The sequence below is a fragment of the Streptopelia decaocto genome (genome assembly GCF_964273445.1).
Source record: "Streptopelia decaocto genome assembly, chromosome: 5".
Classification (NCBI taxonomy): domain Eukaryota; kingdom Metazoa; phylum Chordata; class Aves; order Columbiformes; family Columbidae; genus Streptopelia; species Streptopelia decaocto.
Genome location: NC_138659.1, coordinates 13,059,272 through 13,085,115, shown reverse-complemented (window position 1 = coordinate 13,085,115; position 25,844 = coordinate 13,059,272).

Genomic DNA, 25,844 nt, shown 5'->3' with positions numbered 1-25,844 from the left:
GTAAACGTCACAAGTGCCTTAAATAAAGGGAATTGCTATTGATCTCTGGATATCCTAAATTCAGTAAAATACTGTGGCAAAATTGTTTTCTAATGAGACAGTAATTTAAAAGTAATTTAATATTTGGCATTCCCTTTTTACTACACTGATCTCTAAATTAAAGACCTTAATGTCTCCTATGTCATTTAAGGATTTAATGGGTTTGATCCCTATTTAAAAGTTCAGAAGTATTTTGTTTGGAGTTTTCCATATACTCTCCTAGGAGCTATTAAACTGCTGCCAAAACCAGGGCACAAGCTAATGGTATTTTCCTAATAAACATGTATTTTTAAACTGTGGAAGGAACTTCAACATCTTCCATTTCTAAAAGTGCACTGACTCCCATTTCTTGGGCAGCGATGGGTGAACACCTGGAAGATGGGTCAGTGACACCAGCCTTTCCCACTTCACCAGTTCAAACCACACCGCAGAAAATACCGCAGTATTTCTTACAGACGACGCACAGAAAACATACAAGGCCCTGAATAAACCCTCACACACTTCAGCTGCACGGGACAAACACAAACCCGTCGGAGGTTCACGAGGTCCTACACAAGTGACGTTGTGTCAAAAATTTAACATACTAAAAACTGTTGTTCCCCACATGAAATGATCTCCCCTTAATTGTCCACGTAGACAATTTAAATAGTTCAATGTGAAGTTGAATTCTTCATTTAAGTGGTTTGTGTCTTTATTGGATAATCCCTTATATGTGCTTCATTATATCAATAACAGTAGGAAATTATTGATTTTTCTAAAGCCATTAAGTTCAATTAGCTTTACAATTCAAATGGAAAAATGGTAAATTACCTTCATTTGATGATAAAAACAGTAAGGGGGGGGGGGGGAAGGATTATACCCTAATTTGTGAAGTATGTGAGCAAAGTAGTAAAGGTAAAGCTAACAAATGAATATTAGCGTAACAGCTCTAATCAGCACTGTTCAGCATTTAAAACTGGCATCATTATGCTTACTGGACTGTGTAGCAATGAGTAGTTGTGATGTTGTTTACCTACTTAATCTTCTGAATAAATTAAAACAGAATAAATAATAAACAATAGGAAAAAGGGTGGAAAGTAATTTGGAGTGAATTAAGCTCCCGCTCACCCTGGGCCTAAAGGTACATATGCAACATATCGCAAAAGTTCTTGAATACTGGAATGCAGTGAAGCTGCAAACACACACTCAAAGTTCCCCAGGATCTGGGGGGACAAACCTGGGAAGGTTCCATCCCACCATCTGCAGGGACCTCATTAGAAAACTTTTTTTTTTTTTCTTTCTTTTAAAATCAGTTTCATTTCCCATATTCCTTTTCATTCAATTCTTTTGCTATGAGCTGCTGGATCAGTTGGAGTTTCAATGGAATACACAGGAGTTTTAATGCAATACACAAGTATTGTGCAGGATTCTGTAGAAATCAAACTAAATAACCTGGTCTCGTTTCTGTGTGGGCCCTGCCTATAAAACCCAGGGGTACGCAGACTCATGAATGATGAACTAAAAGCCCAATTTGAAAATCCATTAAAGCATATTCTAGTGATCAACTAATATATGATAAGCCACCTAGTCTAAACCGGATTTTACTTATTAATTTTACAAAAATATAACATTTTTTTGCTGCTGTTCACAAATACCACATAAAAAAATCCAAGCAGGGATAAAAGCAATGAAATAGTAAAATAAAACTGAGCACGTAATGAATGAAATAACCTTAAAAAAAAAAAAAAGTATCTAAATTTTTGTTTAAAAAGTTTACCAGAAAACCATAGCAAAGTTTTATCATTTAATTTCAGTTACTGTTGTCAGAATACCAGAATCAAAGCTTTTAGCTTTTATCCCCCTGCAGTAGAAATCATAATTGGTTCTTTATCTGTTTACTACAGCACCCAAAATAACTTTCCAGTGAGCTTTGGTTTGCAGTCCCTAACACAGGTTCTCCAAGGAGCACCTCTCTGCACCCAGCTGGACTGGCACACACTTTGTACAAAGTCCAGGGAGGAATCACAGTGCCACGGCACAGCCTATGCCATCTGAAATTAAAATATATGAAGAAATATTTTGCCTGATAGACCAGGCAAGACTGAGAGCTTTGCATCTCCTATGTTCAGTCCCTCCTAAAAGGTTCTGCCCACCCGGCAGGGCTGGTACTGGGTTTTGTAAAGCCTTCACAAAAGTTCTTGCGAGAAGTCGCCTTTCTGCCTGACGCTGTTTCAGTTCCCAGCCATGCCCAGACTATTGATTTCTGTAGCAACTGCAATCAGTCATAATGAGGAAACAAGAAAGAAACCATCCATCCAGACATAAACACACAATCAGATATTATCTGGAGCTCAGTGCTGATTTAATTTCTACTGACCCATTCGTCTGGGTCGGCTACAGGTTTTGTGCTAGACTAAGAGTTCACTTTGTGCCCACCAGTAATCTCAGCATTATTACTGTGTTCATCATCTTCAAGGCATTCTACAAACAGAAAGTTGTTTGTTTGTTTTTTTTTTTCTTATTTCTCTTATTCTTACATATTGAAGTTTCTTCTGCTTATTTTACCTTTACAGGTTGATTTTATTATTAATAAGAAAGTGTCTAGTCTTCTCCTTATCTAATATCATACCAACCACTTTTTTCATGAATAATTCACTTTTCACACTCTTCCTTTTTTCTGCCCATGAATTCCTCCTCTCCACTTCATATCCAGCTGCAATGAACTTTACTGCTTAATACTATAAAACCGAAACACATTGATGTTCTGGATGAGGAGTATAAACTTCAAAATTATGTATTCCCAAGCTTTTCCCTACTAGCAGCCTTCTGAAGAACTCAAGTAAATGTGCTTAACTCCTCCTCCCCTTTTCCTTTTTTTCTGTCACAGAATCACAGAATGTCAGGGATTGGAAGGCACCTCAGAAGATCATCCAGTCCAATCCCCCCACCAGAACAGGAACACCCAGATGAGGTTACACAGGAAGGTGTCCAGGTGGGTTTTGAATGTCTCCAGAGTGGAAGACTCCACAACCTCCCTGGGCAGCCTGTTCCAGTGTCTGTCACCCTCACTGAGAAGAAGTTTCTTCTCATACTTAAGTGGAACCTCCTGTGTTCCAGTTTGTATCCACTGCCCCTTGCCCTTTGCTCCTTTTTGCTTTTTGTACTCAGATGCCCCTCCAGTTGTTGCATTTTAGCCCCATATCACTCTAAATGATTTGTGATGCTGCTTCCTTTGACCTGGGTTTGTGTCACAGAAAGGTCTACACTTCCAATAGTGGTATTAAAAAAAAAAGACAAAACAAAAAAACAGTTTTAAATATGGAGAAACAGATGTATGGAGACTGTATAGCTGGATCCAGACCTACACACCACCATGGAGAAACATATTTCATTCAAAGATTCCACGTGCCATGGTCAATGTGCTCAATGGTTGCTCCTGACACCAAATGCATTAATAGTTCTTGGGCTGTTGTGGCTGTGGGCTCTCACGTTGCCATCTGTGGGAAAGGCTTTCCTCCAGCTCTGTTTTTTTAGGACACATGTGAAATGACGACCAAAGATATTAATGGTTTTGTCATCTTTTGACAGCTTTATCCCTGTCTGTCACAATAGTCCATGATCTTGGCTTAGGGTATTTAAAAGACTACCCTAAAGTCTGGGAATAAGACAAAATGCCAGGCTGGTGTCTGCTTACCAAAATTCATCTGTGACTCCATATCTTATCTTAAAAGCCTTTCTGTGAGCTACACAGGATGACTGTGCAGACTGCCCGTGCCCACGGCCATCCTTTGGGAACTCTTTCTGCACGATGAGCTCAAGCTTGCCCAGGCAGAAGGCAGATGTTCTTGAAGGCAAGCAGAAGGCTGTGGAATCAGCTGCAAAGCTTTGGAGAAAATTCACACCCATCCACCCCAAATACAACATCCAAGCTCCAGTTCTCCTTGCTTTAACTTCAGTACACAGCAACTGATGCATTAAAAACCAAAAAGAAACTCCTCCTGCCTCAGAAAAGACTTCCACAATAACAAAACCGACCAAACAAAAATGCTATTAAAATAAAACACTCCACTGCTCACACTTCTGTTCCTGGGGAGAGATGACAGAATAAACACCACATGATGGATGCTGGTCCCGCTGGTTAATGTGCTACAGGACGGCACTCTCATGTGATAGGGATGAAAACAGGCTCAGACCGACACAAAACAGACTAGGGCAGAATGCAAGAAGCATCCCAGGCTGAAGTTTCTGGCCCAAGGCTGCCTCTCATTAAAACTATGCAAAAATTGTCACTTCAACATAAAGCTGAATGCAATTCAGCACTATTGACTCAATCTGTGGGTTTGACTTTTTTCTTCCTAAGCCTGACACTGGAGGGGAACCTTCTAGTGCTCCCATAGATAAGCTGAGCTCCATCTGCAGAAAGCCCCGAGCTGGGGAATTTTGCAGAGCTGTCATGCAAACATTTTATTTTCTCCTTACCGTAACATGTTTATCTTGTGTGCAAAGGATCTTTGCAGGTCTCGTGGTACGGAGTCTTTTTGCCAATCATTCAGTCGCTGTATACCACTTCCACAGTATGGTCACACTATTGATTTCTTTCTGTACTAACACAATCAGTAATAATGGGAGAATAACAAAGCACCTCTCCCAGATTTCAAACCTGCAATCAGATCTCTTCTAGACTTCAACATTCATTTAATTAATAGTAAATATTTCCAATCTTAATCATTGAAAGTTTGGCTCTTGTAGATGTCAGGAAAATATTTTCCATTTAACATCTGAAAAAGGCAATGTAAAATAACTAATTTCCAAGTGTTAAGTTGTAATGTTGAAATTAAATGTGTCTCTCTATCAAGCCCAACATGAAATTCTAATAACCCAGTGGCAAAATTAGCTTAGCACCAAATACATTTGCACTGTTCGCTATACATATTTCTCATTCAACTGATACATGCATTTCTGATTAGTTCTTGACTGCGCTCTGTTCACCTTCCATACTTTCAACCACGTTTTCAAAAACACAGTCTTTTAATTTGGAACTTCACATGCAGCCTGTTATTTGTCAGGCAATTCTTGTAATTGTATGTACAGTAGGAAGGAAAGAAGAAATGGTGGTTAAAAACACTGAATCAGGACTTAACCAATTTCGGGACCTTTTCCCACACACAAAGCAAATATCCTCTTCAAGCATCACCACTGTTATATTGTTAACACTCAATAGGACTCACTTTTTCTTAGCAGCTTTTATGATTTCTTTAATAGAAAGCAAAAAACAAAAACAAAAACTTGAAAAAATAAGTTACCCTTCTGCCAAAGAACTGAAAAAATAGCCTAAGGAAGAAGTATCTATTCTTTAGCCATTATTAATTAACTACATAAAATATGGAACAAACATTCATCTACTTTGTACACATGCAGTGGGGGTCTGAACTGTTTAGAACATGGTTATGCAAAATCAGAGGGTAATTGAAACAAAAGTATCAAGAACTGAGAAATATTGTGCAAATAGGAGAATTTCAGTTTTCCTTTTTCTTTTTCAAATTTCCTTTTCTGAGGAAGCTGGACAAGGAAACAACAAATGCACGCATTAAGATGCAAGCAAATTCTTAAGAAGCTGTGACGAAATATCCTATAAAATACCTCAACAGTTAAAAGGAAGCAATGACTGGTCTCTGCACAGGGACCAAAGTTCATATGCTCTGAATCCCACTGATATAGGTCCCTTTCGATATTAGAGTTCCTGATCAGATGTCACACTAGGGTTCCCATCTGGGAGAAAAAGCAGGTTTTCTCCCTTATCTTTATTTCTGATAAGCAGGGCAGGCTGGACTTGCCATCATTTCACAGAAGCCTGAGTGTGTTTCTGAAAGAAATGCTGCGGATCAAGCACAAAGCATCGAACCTGATGAAAGGGATGCTGAGTGACATCCTTTGGCCCGGGCTGTGCAGGAGGCAGGACTCGGCGATCATGATATAACCTCATCTGGCTTTTACCATCTGTGAAGCTGCAAAGCGTAGCCTGAAAGAACCAGAGTTTCTGAACATTCGTAAGGTCTAATTGTATCTGTATCCAACCTAGCATGACAGCTGCACGTGCTAGAAGAATAGCCAAATCTAAAATAAAATGCGTTTCTCCTGACACTCTCCCAAAGGCCATTATTTGAAGGGCAGTCCCACTGCAAATACATCAGAGCTAGTGGCTTGGTTTCAGCATCCATATACACCAACTGTTTTATGCTTGGTTTATATAAACAGAAAGAGGTCAGTAGATCCTAAGGTAGCTTTTCCATTGAATCAACCGCAATCACAGTCAGCCAAATACCATTTAACATTATAGATGATGTAATTCCACCAGGATGCAGTTAAAACGAGTCCCAACTCACTTTCCCTTAGAGGAATGCAATTTATCTAGGCTTACAGCTGTTGCATTCACAGGATAAGATTATAAAATAATCCTTTCAGGAGCATTAGGGAATACGGTGGTTCCAGGGTGGCCAGAGCAATAGAGTTGCACTAATGTGCTGGGAAACATGAACGTGATTTGGGGAAATGAGGACGTGTCCTGCAGGACCTCCACGAATTTCCATGTGCCTGCCTGAAAAGTCTGACTTCTCCAAATGCTGGGAACTGGGAAGGGAGCCCACCACATGACCAAGCATCTTCATCAGAACCAATAGTAAAATGAGCAGAGGAATAGTTTAATGGAAACATAACATGAACTCAGCGGGACACAATTACATCCCCAGGATGCTCCTCTGTAAATATAACAGTTTGATAGAGTTGGTGCAAACCCTTACACCTATATAGTCCATGAACACATTGATGATTCCCAGCAGGTATGGATTTACTGCCTATTATTCATTCCTCCTTAGTAATAATATCAATTTAGCTGTTAGTTTTTGTTTTGACTCAGTGCTTAGGAATCAGCAGGGCGATAAAGCTATTTAAATGGAAATACTATTCAAATGCACAATCACCTGATTGGAACACGAACAGCTCCTGCTCCTGAACATTTCTCATATAATAGCTGCTTTTTCCCTCATTAAATGCAGAAATCTGATTAACATTTAGATCACACGTGCTTTACTTACAGCAATTAGGACCAGATACTAGAGTTTTGTTAAACTATGTAGGATTTTCATGCTTTATCAGGAAGAGAAGAACAAAGAAGCTCTGTAACACTACATCTGGTCCTTTCTACTGCTTCTGTTGTACGTGCACTGTCAAGGACAAATGTTAACTTTAAAGACAATTCTGCAGGGACAAACTTACTGAGAAAAGAATTGGACACTTGGATGAACTCAGCTTTGTAATGTAGTACAATGATTGGTAACACTATAGTTCTGTATATTTGCTGGCAACACCCAATTAAACAGTCTAAGGGGTTACAACAGCTACAGGTTAGGAAATAGCTGCTAGAAAAACACGTATGTGGCCTGAAAATTAAAACCTTTTTTGTTCTAATCAAAAAAATAATGGCAATCTGCAATTCATAAGGTTCAATTCAAGTTACAAAAGATCAAATCTCAGTTGTTCTAAAAGTAGAAATATAAAGAGATAATTTATGATGGCTACTGCATTATTTTTCTCAAGACACGTTGTCACACACCTCACAAGCTGTCATGCTATTCAGCGAGAGCCTAACATACAGCTCAGCCCTTGAAAATAAGGAGTACAACCAAAATTAAACAGCAAAAACAAATCAAATTAAATTGTATTGTAAGAATCCCCCAGTATATTAAAATTTCCTGCAACGGTCTGCTCTGACTTGTCCCTAGAGAGATTCAATTAATTTTAATGAAGCATTTTCCAAAATTAAATTCCACCCTATCGGGTAGAATGGAAATGTGCTTCCAGGACAGACAGAAGGTCTCAGCACTGCTGGCTTCCAACAGCCCAGGTGTCAGCGCATTGTCCCACGAGGGGTTCAACACAGCAGATACCTCTTCCTAGAGCCCTCACACCCTCAACACCCCCCTAGAACCAACAGCTTTCAGAGCAGCAGCACCCACAGACCTCACAGCCCCACCGTTTCAGAAAGCAAACTGCTATTTCCAGTGGTGATCAACTTCTCCAGGCAGTGATCTGCATTGCCAGAGGTCTCTAATTGTTTAGTTCCTTCAGAACCCATCACCAGAACAGTTTTTGCTGTGCTTGCTTCTTGCCAACATGCTGCACAAACCAGGCAGAAAGTTTCTCCCCTCTGCTTTCTTTGGACACGCTGTCCTAACCCCCCACATCATTTGGAAACACAAAATGCTGGTTTCCACTTATAAATAAGGGAATAAGCAGGCATGATGTGTGGTGGAAAAGATCTTCTCTACACAATACACAAAATGAAGTTTAAAAACAATGCAAATCCATTTTCTCTTTTTACAGGTCACCTTTAATCTTTTATTACAAGCGCTTACACAGGTCAAGGTTGATCTGGGGATTCAGAGTCTTTTGAAAGGGACTGCAAGTACAATCTTGTGTTTGCATTTAATTAATCAGCCAAAGCTTCCAAATCTGTATTATTATCTCTTTAATAGAGCAGCACCCTGAAGGCTTCTGCAGAGAGCATCACGGCCCGTGGGGCATGCGATACCAACCACCGCCAGCCGCAATTCCCAGAGTTGTGGCAACTCCACATGACATGAGGCACACAAACAAAAGAGCTCCAAATTTGGGAGACTAAATATTAATTGATGGTAAACAGAGTAAGATTTAGTGGCAGTGATTAGCTTCCCCAGTTGTGTTATGGGTAATGGTGGTGGTGGTTAATTAACTGTGTCTTTTTCTCTCTCCTTTTTTTTTTTTTTCCAGTCCTGCAGATGTCCGGCATGGCAGAGCTGTTCCTCAGTCAGCTCCCAGATGAACAGCCTGGTAAATGTCTAACTTCCCACGCAGTCTGTATTCCTCAGACACTAATTAGTGATATTTCAGGAGCTGCAAATGATGGAAGAGTCTCCTTTTGTTGTTGTTGTTCAAGAGATGTTAACAACGTAAATCAGGCCTGCTCTTGCAATTGCTTTCCACACCACTAACCTGATGCCCAAAATGTCTCAGCGACAGGGGTGCCTGGCAGTGGCCTCCTGCACAGGGGCGAGCTGCAGCTTCACTTTCTTAACAAGAACGTGAAGAAAAATCAGGAAACATTCAGGAACACAGAAGATGCAACCTTGCTGATATGTGTGCTTTATTACCTGCAGCAGCAGCAGCTTCTGGCTCAGGTGAAAAGTGCCAGTGAGCTGTTGTGCTCTCCACTGTTATGGGTATTGATTTATAAGGGGACCAGTAGCATTTCCCATTAGCACCTCTTGTGGCATATGGACACTCTACACAACCCAGCTGAGACTGCTTAGCAAGATTTTTTTTTTTTTTTTTTTTTTTTTTTAAATAATCAACTCAATTAGCTCTAGGAGAAATTGTGGGTTAGGAAAAGAGCAAATATCTCCTCTGTCACATTTGCAGTTTTGTAGCTGATAAAACCTGAAGGAACTGATGGAACATTTTGCCTGATCTGCACTAAATAGGATACAGGACTTGAAAAGAGGCACTGAAAGTTCCACACCCTATCATTTCAATTATTGTCCCTATTTAGGTGTGTTGTGCTTCTAGCTTGCAAGAGGCTCAAGTTGTCTTAAGACCATTAGCAGAATTAAGCTTTATTGCTCATGGACAGAAGGACACCCTTTGGAATGGACCAGTCTGGACCTGCCCCTTCTGCTGTTCATTGTGGCTCCAAGAGCTCCAGCAAGGCAGCGGTCACGGTTCCTTTGCTGCTCCTGGCAATGCTTTTCCCGAGGCTATTGCTGGCCTTACGCTCACAGCCAGCTCTGACCCCGCACCTGTCCCACCTGCAGACCATCCGCATCTCCCCTTGGACTAACACAGGATAAAACATTATCTATTTATGTAGCAGAGAGGAAGGAGCAAGACAAGCGTTAGTTTAACTAGTTTGCTATCAGGCACCTTCCTAGCAAAGCACGTATAGTCTTTTGATGTCTTTATTTCAGAAAATGCTGCTCCTTGTTTGATGCTGCCGCATGAAACATCCTCCTGCCTTGACACACTACTGCCAGCAAGCTCACTCCCTCATCCAAGGCTTTGGGCAGCACTGTGTGAAGACTTCTTTTTCACACCTGCCTAATCTCAAGTCCATTTTCTCATCCAAAGCTAATTAACGCATGAAAAAAGGCTAAAGGAGGTTTTCCTCCTGCCCTGCTATTCCTCATCCATCACTATGCTGGTAGGTATGCTACAAATACCTGCAAAGTATGTTTTTCTGAGCCCGATTTAGTTATATTGACCAATAAAGGTCTCCTCCTTCTCCCCAGGAACTAATGAACAACACAGTAAGCAAATTAGTAAACATAGGGGAAAACAACCTCAAAACAGCCTATGAGAACCAATCTCTCAACTATTATTTATGAATCAAAATGTGAACGAGAATCAAGTAGCTGGATAAATTTGGGATATGGCTCCTTCAAAGCGCTGCGTCACATCAGTGCAGAACCCTGCACCCACCATCCCCAGAAACAGAGAGAAACCCAGGCTCTTCCAGAACAGGTCCTCCCATATGACTATATGAAATCAATAGGCACTTAAGAGTAATTTTTGGTAACAAGAGCACATCGCATGATAAACAAATCAGTTCAGAGGAAGAGATGACTTTTTTATTGTTACATCCAATTTATCATTTAGTCTTTCTGCAGAAAGGATTCAAACCAAAAATATGTGCATTTATAAGGAACCTAAGAGAAAGAGCACAAGCAAAAAGATGGGAAAATTCACATTGGGGTTTTCTCATCCTGCCGCCTTCTTTTCCGCTTTGCCTGCCAGAAATCAAATAGTTTGATTATGGCCTTATTATCCTCAAAGTGAGGAGGGAAAATAAAAAAAGGCACCTTCCTTGCCTGAATGAAATCCAAACTTGAGATCAGTTATTTGGAAAGACAATCCTCCTGTCATCTTCATGAGTTTGGGGGGGAAAGGGGAGGGGGGAGGGATAAAAATCAAGGCAACTTTGATACCTGACTTGTCTCCATGACATTCTAACTCCTGGGAAACCTATCAACTAACCTGCCTGTGCTCTGTCATTTTTTCCTCTAATTAGCACTGCAGGTTAAGGGCATAACCAGCACTTCTTCAGTGGAAAAGCCTGGAGCATTCACCACTTGCCCACCAAATGAAAAAAATGTGCCTTCAGTTCCCTGCTGTTTCCAAGAGGACTCACGTCATCATCCTCCCCTCCAGTACAGCAGCTCCTGCTGCAGCTCCACCACTTCCAACCATGATTTCGCAGGAAAGAGAGTGAAGCTGGCTCCACCTTCCAATAAACGTACACAAAGATGCCTGGCCTAGGTTGGCCAGAGAGGTGGTGGATGCCCCATCCCTGGAGACATCCCAGGCCAGGCTGGACAGGGCTCTGAGCAACCTGAGCTGGTAAAGATGTCCCTGCTCATGGCAGGGGTGGCACTGGATAAGCTGTGAAGGTCCCTTCCAACCCAAACTATTCTCTGATGCTACAATAAATATGAAGCTCAGGAGAGGGGTCAGGGCTGTAAATGCTGCAGGATGGGTCAACAGAGAATTTGCCTCAGGAGGTGTTTCTGGGTACAACACTCATCTCAACATCTGTAAGGCATCAGGTCTCCCTATATAGTAACACCTCAACATCTCCTTTTGGGCCATAAATTCCTCTCCAATTCTTTTTAGCTTTGACTCCACACAACATCCTTGTTTGCTCTTTTTCTCCTTTAAAAGCAAAAGCTTTCAGCAAAACACAGCTTCCATGAATAACCGCACTACAGAGTGAGGTCAGAGGTCTCACTTTCAAAGCATGCCTTTTACATTGAAAACCCTGGGAAACGTGCTCTGTTCCAGCATGGAGGGAAAACAGGGTTGGTTGAAGGCCCACTCATGCTAGATTTGTTTTCACCTACAAAGGCTCTCACAAGGGCTGAGGCAATACATTCACAGCCCCATAAACGTTGATAAAGATATAATTTGGAATCACCAGACTTTGGTCTTTCCCCTTAGATAAGGTCCCTTCTGCTTCTAAACAACACAGCTCCTTCAGCTACCAGCAGGACACAAACCTGTCTGATAGTTCCTGCCTCAAACTGCCTTGTCTACACCAGAGCTGCTACAGAAATTATTCCATGAGGAAGAATGAGAAGGAGCAATCAGCCACCATGCAGAACATGCGAAACCAGGCAGACACTCACTCTCTTCGGCAGAGTTTCACATACTAACAAGGCAGCAGCATCTGTTTAACCTGCCCTGATGACACACAGACACGGACTACAGACTTATCGCAGGATGTTGTATAACTGGAACTGCCCAGTTCTGCAGGAAAATGAGGTCGGTGTATTGCACTGTGCAGAGCCCTGAACACAAGGACAACCAAAAAAACATATAGAGCCTCGTGGACATGATGCCCTCAATCTCTAACATTCAGTACTTGCACGTTTTACAACATTCACATTTGAGAAATGTCTCACTGTTTAGCCAACAGATCTCTATAAAACTTCACTGACACCCCCCCCCCCCAAAAAAAAAACCAAAAAAAAAAAAAAAAACCAAAAAAAAAAAAACAGTCACTTGCACTGATGAGAGCATAAAAATATCCCCCTTCCAAGGGGAAAAAAAAATAATAATTAAAAAAACCCCCAAATTTACAATAATTGTCTCAACACATCAGCCCTTCACACAGCAAGGAAAGAGCCCCTGCTGCGTTGTCCTGTCCCCCAGGGGATGGCGAGCTAAGCAGGCATTGCCAACAGCAATGATATTGTCCAGACTCAGAGCCAAATGCAAGATGGGAGGAGGAATGGTTGTCTTTGGGTAGAAGAGCACTAACAAAGATTTGCCAGTATGGTGCTTTTATTGGAACTTCTGTGCTCCCCCTTGGGAAAGGCCTAGTCATTTGATTGCCAAAAAAAAAAAAAAAATTAAATAAATAAATAAAAAAAATCAAGGATTGTTACCCAAAATAATTTCTTCTGCTACTGTACCATATGTTTGCGGTGCTAACCAGGCTGGGGAAAAAAAAAAAAAAAAAAAAAAAGTTTTTTAAATTACATCCTCATTACTGTAAGTATGGCCAGTCACAACTGAAATATTAAGCTGTCAAGACACAGTTCCCACTGCAGCCACTGCCTCAAAAGCTCCATCAGAGATGGTGCATCTCATCACAGCTTGCGCATCATGTGAGGCAGCTCTGGGACGGCACTTTGCCCAAGTGAATTACGGTGCACTGGAACAGGTCAGACCCAAGTGTCAGGTTCACATTTTCACAGGAAATTTGATTTAGGTTTAGCAGTACATATATTCCTTTTGTTTTAACTCCCCACCAAGAGAGCTGATTAAATGTTCAGAGAACTTAGGGCTGCTCCTACAAGTCAGTTTTCTGGTGCAGTGAGGATTCCCTCTCAACCTGCTCCACGCTCTACAGCCAGCGGGTACAAACACATTCTGCACATCCCAAACCTGACTGCCAAAAATGCAGGCACTGAGAATGACTATAGGATTTCATTCAATTACTGGAAAACAAAACCTCTCTACTGCCTTTATTCTGTATTAAAAACCTGCAGTCATGACTGCACTGAAAGGAGAAAGCAGAGTTATGTATGTATTTTATTAACATTTACTATTTTGCTATTTAAGCTTCAGTACACCTTAAAAAAAAAAACAACCAACCAAACAAAAAAACCCCTGCAGTCAATAGCTCCAGATTCTGAATCTCAGTTGACCTGCAGAATGGCTGAAGAGTTAACCATGATAAACCTACATACTTTGGCTTTTTTTTTCTTCTTAGCTTTTCACAGGTTAATTCAAGACCAAAAGTTTTGGTTCTGTGCCAGGTGCTGCAGTAACACAGAACAAAGTCCTTGCTCCTGACCATACAACTTCAGGAGAGACATTAGAGCAAGCTCATAGAAACAGTAGGGTAAGATTCCACAACAGGCACTAGCACAAAGGAAAACCAGTATTTATTGAGGTTTTGTGCAGGCATAAAGGTTAGTTTTCTGAAGAGAAATAAAAGGTTCTTTTGCAGATGCATATGGCAATCTCATCCCCACGACTAACAGCTCTTATGAGGTGGTATAAAATATTGACTTGAAAAATCGGGACTGGCATTGTGTTGGTATTCAAAGGTAGGTTGGTATCCATCACAGTAGGTTGTGAATCCAGGACTAGGTCTCCTAGACCCTAAAGTAAAGGGTGGCACTACAAGATTATTTCCATCAAGGTGACAGTATTTTTTCTGAAGACCACCACACATGTGTAGGTACAAGTCATTCCCCAGACCTGTTTTGCTTTTCCTTAAGAAAGCAGCCTGAAGCAGTGATGTTATCTTTGCGTAGAGAAACAAAAAGAACTTGCATTCTATTTCCAGCTGGATAATCTTCCAGGACATCAATACACACTAAAACGTTTAGAACAATTTATATACTCTTTATACTCTCTAAAAAGGAAACTGCCTTTAAAAGCCGAGTTACACACTATAATTACTCTAATTCTCTGCATCTGGCATTCAAAAGAACCCAAATTAAACACCACAGAGCACCTCAAGTGCATCCATGGAGCAATGAAGGTGGAATTAACTCCAAATTAAATGGGACGTCTTCAGAGACTATCGAACTGCTATTCAAAGTGCATAGATTAAAACCTTTTTATGTTATTGCACAGATTATTCCTCTTAGGGCAAGGCAAGTATTTTGAGAGTTTGCTTCAACACTTCATAACCCTACTTGGACTACAGAAATGCTTAAATTGGAAAATCCTGGAGCTAAACACCATAAATATTGGAGAAGCTCTAGAATGAATCAGCTCCGAACTCTGCAGCTTGGAATTAATCATTGATCTTGGGGTGAATAAAGACCTTTCTCCCTGGCTGTTACAGCAGAGACAAACACAACTGGTACAGCACACAGAGCAACCACCACTCCAGCCCACTGAACATCTACAAGACTGTGAGATAGGAGCTGTCCTTAAATTCAAATTCGATGACTAAGGGAAGCTGCAGAGCAAATTCTTCTGGGGTTATTTAAGATACACTACATCACCTGTATAAAGGATTTAGGAAGGAGGTGCTGTGCTCTTCATCCTCAAGGGAACAGTGCCAGCGACCCAAACATCCCATGACCAGCAGATCTGTACCTGAAAGCCGCATGTCAAGCTTAGGTCACCTCAGATCCACACACCGTCTCTGCTCAATTGATCTGTGCGGATGCAATAGCCTTTTCCTGCTAATCCAGCATCAGACATCCAAACCCATGGAGGACTGCAGCCTACCAAAGTAAGATTTGCAGGTCTAATAATTTAGTCCATGTGATTAAAATTGAACGGGGCTGGTTTTAGTTCAAAGAAGTGAACCCTGCTCCCCACATAACTTATGATAATAAGACCTAGAAAAGCACAACTATGCTTAAGGAAGGAGAAGGACAGTCTCTTTGAAGGATGTACTTAAGAGCAACCTATGTCTTCAAGTTGGCAAGACAGACTGGTAAGATGCAGAGAAGATTGCAGCTGCTTCCCACCGCTGATCCACAAAAGGAACTGGGTTTTCAGGGGCTGAGGAACATGGCAAGTAAGTCACGAGTGACACAGATGTCTGGCAAAGGGCAACCCACCTACCACCTTCATGGTGTGCCCAGGACTCTGCTGTCTTGTCATCCATTGGAAGAGAACAGAGATGAGAAGACCAAGGAAGGGAATTCATTCTGCTCTAGCTTAGCATTGTGCCATAATTTGCATCTGCTTCACCAGAAAAGAAATAAGGAATGTATCACTGAGAAGACTGGCAAAAAAAAGTCACACTTTTGCGCCTGGGAAGAGACTGTGAGTCAAGTGAATTGTCCTTATGGCCCAGAGCAGCACGGTCACAGCAACCTGCAGCACACCCAAGTTCATCAGATTTGCAAATGCTATTGATTTATCTACATGGCTCTTTATAAACAGTCATCCTACTACCCGTACAGAAATAGCTAATAGATTCTCAGAGGATAAATAGCTGAAAGAAACTATCTGGGGGGACACATTTACATTTAGCGAGTACAGAAATCTAATTCTAGAAGTTTTGAATGTAATTATAGCCTTTCTTCTTGATACTATCTCCCTTTGCAAGACTATGGCAATTGTGTGCATGTAACCAGAAACCATTACAACAAATTGGTTAATTTTAATGAATGTGCTTGATACAATGTCTAACAATACAGTACACGTAAATGTGAGGACAGTGCATAGAAATGGTTCAAGAGTTCAGAAGAAAAAGGTGGCTGCCCTCAGCCATATGTTGTCTGGGCCTATAGCTGAGAAAAATGCAAGCAAAGCTACAGACACATGGCTGCAGAGGTAGTCCCTGATCCTTTGTTTGGTGTCAGATTATTTCATCTGATTTAAATGTCATTCTGCTACGTTTGCTTTAATATATTGTTTGCTGTAATACACTGACGATAACATTTGTGATGAAGGCAACACTATCCAACTACCTTTCTCATCTGTTCTTTTTCCATCTTGTCAATGTACAGCCATGCAGGTTATTTCGCTGCATCTTTTTGTATTTCATGCTTTGTCTGTCCATAAGCTTATCTTTCTTCGCCATAAATTGTGCAGCCTGCTTATCTGTCTATGCTCTTAATCTATGGGATGTATTTAGAAGTATTAATATTACAGGTTGCTTAACTCTTCTGCTCTGTTTCTCCCAGTTCTGTATCTCTGTGTATATATACTTATATGTATTTTTCTTAATCCTGCTGCAAATTCCCTTTTCCAGGTCAACATATGAAGCATTTACAATTCCTTCTGTTGCTTCTATGCTGTAACTCAAAATTGCTTCAAGTCTTCCAAGTGAAATCCCAGTGTCTGCAGTAGAGACCAGGGACACCCACTCTTGGCAGCTACCAGGGGAATGCTACATGGTCTAATGATCGCTTTACCAAACTTCTCATATATTTTGACTCTCTCTTTTAGCTGCTGACATGAGTTCCTAAAAAGAATTAATTAGATACTATGTAATTTTGCATGAATACTAATTATCCTGATTTAAGAGTTTTCCACATTATACCTTATTTAGGCTCTTACAAAATTTTTGTGACTCTCCCATTCTAGAATTACAGTTAAAAGCATGTTTTTCTAGATCCCGTTTATGAATGTACCCTAAGGGTGTTTGAAAATTTATCAATGCCTTCCCACATCTAAACCAATGGAATTGTACAGTTTTCTCAATCCCAAGTCTTTAACGTTAACTCTCAAGTTTTTCAATATAGATTTCAACACTTAAGTACTGTAATTTTTTGTGTGATTCTACCCTCTCCCTCCCCATTCTTGCTTTCTTTTAAAAGCTCAGAGACTTCCATCAATTTCTTATGGTATTTATCTCCCATTTCCCTAGAAACAAAGACACAGAGAATTACTGGTTTTTATTTAGGCACTAAGTAATCAAACCAGTCCTATTCAACAAAGCACACACGCACATGCCTGTGTTATATCAATGTACTTAAACAGTATTTCACTCTGGCCTTAGTTAGTAAATAACCTTTACAAGTTCTTGAAGCCCTGACATTTTACATTCAAGGATTTGACAAATGCCTTATTATTTACATCTGTCTTTTATGCACCTTTCTCTTCAGTCTCTGCATCTGCTTTCCACACCATATTTATTCCTTCTCTTGGCTTCATAATCTTCCTTATCACTGTGTTTTATTCTTGATACATGCTTTATCTATTCTTCGCTTAGTGTTATTCTCTCCTCTTCATTGGTATAGAGGGTATTTTCAGTGGCTTTAAGCTACCTGATTGAATACTCAGAACAATTCAACATACAATGCTTTCTGTTCAGTAGCTTTTAGCTTCTCTGTTATATTCACATCTTGGTCCTGTTCATTTACTCTTTACTATGTTCTTCCAAACTTTGGTCTATGGAATTTACACATCCTTACTCATCTTCCTTCTGGTTGTACCTTATATTCATCTATCCAAAGCACTTACAGACACTCATCACCGCACATCTAAATGCCAACTGATTAAATTACAGCTGGTATTCTTTGGATACCCTCTCACCTCCTCATCCAATTGTCTTTAGGCACTACCGAAAACGAAAGGTCAGACGCTGCCCTTAATCTGTTTGCACAACTCCCTGTGGAGCCCTGGGTGACTTCATCCTACACAAGGTCTCCCACCCTGTCACCTTGTTATGAGAGTGTTTTCCAGCAGACAAAATGAGCCCAACAACAAACTGGATCAGGCCCCGTGCTCCTGCAGCACAAGGAAACGTTACTAAATGGACGCTCGTGGCCCATTGTGTCCGCTGACAGTCCCCAGTCCTGCAACCACTGCTATGTGGGTAGCTCTGGACCTGTGCAGGATCTTCTGATGCCACGTCCGAGACTCAGGGTGTTATAGTAACACATCTCTGCCATAAAGAGAAGGAACCTGCCAGCACAGAAGCCTCTGCACCTGCAAAACCTGTAGTAGAAGGAGGGTTAAAATTGCAGGTGGTGAAAACCAGACAAACTGGTGATGGAAATGGAAGGTAAGTTAGGACAAAGGCTCCAAATGTGCATCTCAACATGCTGAAAGATGGCACAACAATATGAGTCCACACATACACTGACAATTTTCTCTCACCAAAGGGCTTGCATCTGTTTTTTGACTTTACATTGAGCTCCAATCCCCTTCAAACCCCCGCTGAGCGAGTACAGCTCCCCAAATGCTGGCGCTTGCGACCTCCCTGCAAGAGCAGTGCGGTACTGTAAGCTCAGGGCATCCCCGAGTCACTGCAGCTGGCGACATGCAAACCACACTCCAAACGGCGGCTTCATTGTAAAGATGCTGTTACCCAAAGCTGCGGGCCTGGGAATGCCACAAGGTTGATCAACAGCGACCTATAACACCTCTGGCACATAAACAGGAACATACTTTAAAAATAAAGCTATTACAGAGAGAAGTAAAAATCATCAGCATCATTTTCCAGTTAATAGTAGCAGTGCCACCCGGGCCACAATCCCGTAATACAGTGTTAATGTACTTGCTGTCTCAATAGATGCTGCCACAGCCCCTCCACATGGTCTTGGGCACATAAATGACCTATTCAGGCTTTAGAGGAGGTTTTTTCATCATGACCTACCCACATAAAACACATTTGCTGGAAGACAGTCCTGCAAGGAAGCAGCCAGGGGAGCATCTCTGCTGCTGGATGCAGCCCAGCTAATATGGATTATACCCAGCGGAGTTTATACCCACCAGCCACTCAAGCTAAATTCATGGATGCTTGTACATCTAAGGATCTTGAAAATAGATAACTAAGTGGACTACAACATTTTATTGAAGCCGTGACTAATTTTCCAACTCGTAAAGCCCAGTGGGTCTTAGTAGCCCATGCAGGCAGGCCTGTCAAAATGTTTTCATACTGCCTGAAAAAATGTAATTGCCAATTGCTTTTTCTGGAGTTGAAATTCGGTATTAAAACCACGTATTACCCAAACACAGTTTCCAAAGGAACTGGGGATTCTAATAGTCTAATGACTGTCTCCTACAGTTCATTTTTCACTTTTCAATAATTGGTTTTTCAGTTGCATTTGCATAGAGTACATGTAAAATTCCATAGCCCATTAAGTTAATCACAACATGAAGCTAATAAGCATGGACATGCAAAGACATACCTAAGCCCAGATCAATTTTGGAAGTGGTGATTTGAAGTTGCAGCAGAATAACTGCTCCTCGAGCCTGCCAATTTGATAGGTAAGAATGTGTTTTAAAGAATTGAAATTTTACACCACTGAGAATAGCCCGTAGTTATTCAACATTCCCATCTTCTAAAGAAGAACAATTTTTTTTTTTTTTTTTTTTTAATACACTTTAAGAGGATTTTAGTGTTACTTCAAGCAATTCAACCTGTAGATTCCCTTTGGTGTTTGCTCTTCCCCCTCCATTCTCCACTCCCCTGCATCCCTCCTGCAGCAGCTCAGGGCATTAAGGAGTGATGTCCTACAGCATCCAGCTCTGCACAGCCTCACACAGGTACCACTCTTCAAACGCTCTTCACCACCACATTTCCCCTTAAACCTCCACCCAACATAACTCCAAGGAATGCCCATACATCAGCAGGCTCCTTCACTTTTCACAAACTGGCACAGATCTGCATTTTTCCAGCCCCTATAACATCTGAGTGGCCAGACACGGCTTCTCACCCTTTCCACCTCACTCCAGCTGGCCCAAAAACTGCTTACTGGTCACAGCTGGGTTTTTCAACTCTTTGCAGGAGGCTGGAGCTGCCTCCTAACCCAGCGCAAAAGGGACATGTCTCTCCTGCAGCCCAAAAACAGAATATTTCCACGGGAATGTTTCCACTTCGCAGAACGGTTCTGTGCCGCCGGCTTCCCATCTGCCTGCCTGGAAGGCGTCACTTGAGCCTGTTCTTCAAAAACAAGGGGTTTGTTCTGGAAAGCCATGCCTTTTTTTTTTTTAAAAATAATATTCTATCCTGATGCAGAATGGGATGATTAAAAAAAAACAAAACAAAACACACCAACCAACAACAACACAAAAAAAAAAAAAACCCAAACACCACCACCACAACCTTTCTCCTGTGTGGAAAAGGGATTTCCATTTTCTGGCAAGATCTATACGCAAGGACTCAAACAGAATAGATGATGTCAGAGCTTAAGAGCTTTCGGGATGATAGTTTTGTGGCAGCAGAGCTGCTCTCTTTTGAAGCTTAAGGATTTGAACGAAATTATGGGAACGTAGCCAGAGGCAGTTTGTTCAGTGTTGGCTTTAGAGGGGTGATGGCTTGGTAAAAGAAGACAAATCGTTGCTTTTCTCAGCAACAATATTAAATACATTTGAAGGCATTTTTGTATTTTGCTGTTGATTTGCAGAATGATCTTTAAAATATATAATACAAATGAAGAATCGAGGTGTCAATTTGGTAGAGGGTGCATTTCCTCTGAAGGGAGAAGCACCAAACCATTGACTCAAGTGCTTTGGCTTTTCCTATGAGGTTCAATGGGATTTGGCACCAGTTTCCTTTTAATGCCATGGCTCCTCTTTATTTCTCTGCAATTATTCAGATATGAAGCCTTAATTTTATTGTTGTTGTTGTTTTTGTTAATCATGACATCATGGGTGGAAACAGGGCAAAGCAAGCAGCCCCAGAGGGAAATAAAAATCAATCCAAGCTGCTCATTAAAAGGTAAACCGTCAATAATCTTTGTCAGGCCTTTTTATCTTGGGTTTTAGCACAGTGTGATCCCTAAGGCAGCATGCGGTATTGAGATTTAAAATGGCTCCTACTTTTCACATCTCCATCAGGAAGATTAACTCCTTCAAGACAGGCTGAAATTATCCAGATTCTAATCAGCACATAAAAATGGTAGAGGATTAAAGAGATCATTTTGTAATACCTTTTCTGTATCTGTGCTGACACAGAAGAAAACACCAGCTTCTGAACTCAACTGAAATGGTGCAAGTCAGAAATATCTCCACAGATAGAGCCTCCACAATGAAAACTCACATCAAAATCTGACTGGTTTATACTTCAAGCATTTATATATAAGGAAAAAGATTAAAAGTGAATAAATGTGGCTTCTTCCTAACATTTTAATTTTTTACATAAACAGCTTACTCTTTAAGTTAGGCAAACAAGGTAAGGTTTATTTGGAAAGTTTATTTACTTCAAATACTGATACCAAGCCTAGAGATTCTTCTATCAGTTTTCTGGGAAGTGAGCTCCTGCAACACAACTTCGCCTTTGAAATTATTGTGAACTCCTATCATTAACACTGGGCTAATTACAGAAGCAATAACAGTCCGTTTCAGTAGAAATAGTGTTGTTCCATCCATGTAGCACATATTATGAAACATAAGCTTCCCAAATAAACATTTACTGTGTTCTTCACCAGAATGCTTTAAGCAAATGGCCAGCAATCTTCACTTACATGTCCTCCTCCATGGATTTACTGCATTGGATAAAGCACCATTCAAAATCACGTTTCTTTGCAGGTTTGTGGTTGGTCAGTTGGTTGGGGGGGAAGTTTTTTGGTTGGTTGTTTTTTTGGGGGGGGTGTTTGTTTTGAGGGTTGTTGTGGTGGGTTTTTTTTTTGGGCGGGGGGGGTGTATTGTGGTTTGGGGTTTTGTTTGTTTGGGTTTTTTTTAATGTATAAGCTTTAGCTTGATAATTTAAGGGGTGGGTTACAGAAAGGTGTGACTCACCCATACAAAGATCAAGTCTAACCTTTACTCAATGCTACAAGTCGGGATTTTCATATACAAATGGAACTACAACTACATCTGCATTCCACCCACTCAGACCTTCTTGGAATAAAGATCTTAGTGCACAGGAAGCAAATATCTACATTACAGAGAACAACCTGTCTGAACAGTCAAAATATGAGGTCTGTAAATCTAACTATATCCCTGCAAATCTGTTTGCTAACGGGATGATGCCAGGACACTGGCTATTTATGATGGAGCTACCCAAGATCACTGGAAATGGTCCCTTTCTCCGCCAAGGCCCCACCAGCGTAGCACGGCAGCACAGTCACCTCTTCCTGGCTCCTGCCAGGAGAACACACATTTTTCATGCAAGTACAGAACCAGTGAGCAAAGACACCCCCATGAAGCCTTTCACAAGCACCCCAGACACATTATTTGTGTGTGATAATACTACTGAATTTTCTAGAAACCTTGGTATCTTTTATAAGGGGAGCAGCTGAGGGAAAGTAAAACAAAAACATTTCATCCTCAATTATATAAATACTTCAAGAAAATAGAAGAAGCTGACGCTTATGCTTTATCATCATCCTGCAGCCAGGTTTTCTTTATGTGATGCTTGAACTCCAGCAGTGAGGTAGGATTAAAAATAAAACCCATCATGAACACACAAGCTTGTGATAGAAAAAACTAGTTTTGCAATGCAGGTTTAAAGTAATCACAGTAAAAAGACAGTAAAACAGCAACAGAATGCAGCATATGAGAAGCCTTACAAGAACAGTTGTATATTTATCAGAGACCTTCCTATCTGGAAAACACCGAAGCAAACAAAACAGCAACATCCATCTACACTGAGGTACACGCTCAGCTTAATCAACACTTTTTATTTTAGCTCATCAGTCTGAACGAAGACCTAAAAGTGCGCTGAATTATTTAGCTTGTTACTGCTGGATAACATATTAGGATAATAATCTGCTGTATTTACAACACTGAATAGGTTCTGATTTTCCTCCCTCCTTATCTTGGGATACGAAGTTGGAAAAGAAATGCAAAGTTTGATAATGTTCTGTTTAGGATGGAAATGGCCTGATTTAGAAATATCAGTAACCCAGTTGGTCTGGGACCAGGTCCATGAACGGACGTAGGGCACAGCCTGGACCCGGGCACCATTGTTCCACTGGTGGGATGAGAAACGAGTCAGGGGCTTAGAAACAAGACACCACAACTTCATGGTGCCAAGCTAGGCAAGGAAAAATGCTCCAAAACCCACCTCTCTTTTGATCCACAAAAACCTATGTTATAATACAGTGCTCTTAGTCACTTTACATGAGCTACAGTCACAAGTTACCCGGCAAAAACAACAAAGGTGGTTCTTGACTTTCACCTAAGAAATGACCTGTAAACCACCTGAAGTTAAATACATAGCATGAGGCAAAACTTACCTGAAAATATTTAATAGGAATCAACTGTGAGTTGATCAAATACGTAATACATATTCGGCCAGAAAAGGCTACCAGAGGCATGATCCTGAACAAGTTCCAGATGCATTATGAAAAAGGCAGTCACAGAGATCATGTTAAAAAAAAATAATCACGTGAATAAGTCAGGCACCAGAAAATACAGATGCTCTTGCTCAGTCTGGCATCCAGGTGTTGTAACTGCCAAGAGAACAGCAGTGCCTGACACCTCTGGAGCAAGACACAGCCCCAAAAGGAGTTTCCAAACTACAACCAAATTTTCCCTTCTGATTTGCAAGTGGCAAAGCCTGAGGCCCACTGCTCAGCCACCCACGGGGCCTGTCAGCTGGAGCGGGAAATGTACAAACCAGATTTACTGTGATTAACTTAAAAATGAATTGGGTGCCTATTCCTCACCCAGGCCCACTACCTGACTGTCCTAACAAAAGTAGGTATCCAGCACCAAAAAGACAAGAAGGAAGAGAAATCCAAGGCTGTGTTTCCATCAGTGTACCTGCATCCAAACAGACAGACTGCAGATGAGACAAGAGCGCTTGGACAAAGTTAAATGTTATCGTTTCAGCTCACTGCAATAGAAATTAACTAGAGGGAAAGAAAAATCCCTAATAAGCTCACATGGAAGCTATATTGCCTTTCCAAAATCCCCTTCTCCAGGCATTTTTTGAGCTTGCCCATCCTCCAGGAACAGTTACCTGGCTCCACAGCCAGCAGCCCGTGATTAATTCTCTGGGCTGGCACTAACTCATCAGCACACACCGCGCCCCCATAGTTTTATCACAAGAACTTAATCTGCAGCACTGAGATGAGCTTTGTAAAGGACCTATGTCTACAAGTGCCATGCGAAGGATAAAATGACGAGTTAATCTAGCATGCATTGATCTGCGTCACATTTTGGGGTTTAAACACTGTATTCAGGCAGAGCCTGAATTCAGATCCTTATCTAAGATTAGCTCATACAAATAAATACGCATTGCCGGGCAATTGTAAGTCACTGTAGCAAAAACAGTTTAATTTCATCAACTGAATCTCGGCCCCATGTACCAGGGTGTTTAGGAAAAAGATCTTGGAGGAAATATGAAAACAAAAAAAATAGTGAGCAACACTCATTTGCTATGGGCTATGAAAAACTAAAATTCCCAGAACACTTGACACAGTTCAGAAGTACAAGGAAGAATTACACAGCTCCCTTAGCGATGGCAGGCGCTGAATACGCTTGATAAAACAGAAGCGCTATACAGTGTAAAGTGAGAAATGGTAATCTCAGACAGACAATTCCACTGTTGCTACCAACTGACGTGGTGGAATTCACTTCTTAATGAGATATAGCAATTTTTCTTGTAATGCAGACCCCTGAAAGTGTTTGCATTTCAAGCAAACAGCTAATAAAGCTAGAGATTTGTATCTGTTAATTTAACCCACAATCTATCTCTGTCTGCTCTATCGTTATGAAAAGCAACAATACAAGCGAGCAACTGAATATCTTAACTTTGGCATTTCAGATGAATGTTATGTTGAAAATTGTGCATCTTTGCCTGTGAGATTTCTGGAACACTTAAAGCACTCCCAGCAAGTTATTCCATAAACTATCTACCAGACCATATGTTTGCTGCCTACAAGTCTGGGCAGGAAATGTCCAGTAAGAGCCACATCTGAAAGCAGAGAGAAGCAGCAGCCAACAGTGTTCCCATCACTAATCTGCATTTGCAAATGCCACATTTGAGTTGGCAAATGCAGCATTTCAAGTGCAAATAGCTGTGAAGACATTTGTATGTAGAACTGAAACTGATGGGTAGAGGCTGGGTTTGTTTCTGGTTTATTATTGTGAATTTACCTAAGTGCTGGTAGAACAAAGCCACCTTCCTAGGTCTTTTTTGAAAAGATATAAAGGTTATGCTTACACAGAAAAGGCCCATTTCTCTTCTAAATGCTCATTTTGATGCACAGCTACTTACAATAATTGTGCTCAAAAATCACAGCAATTATAAACACACTCATCCTGTGAACAATTACAAGCATACTTCTCTAGGCAATATGGTCCTAGAAGTTTAAAGCATACACATTAAACATGAGTATAAAGTTTATAAAAACATATGTACATGTTGTACATATAAGCATATATACAATATGTTTCCTTTATGAAGCAAT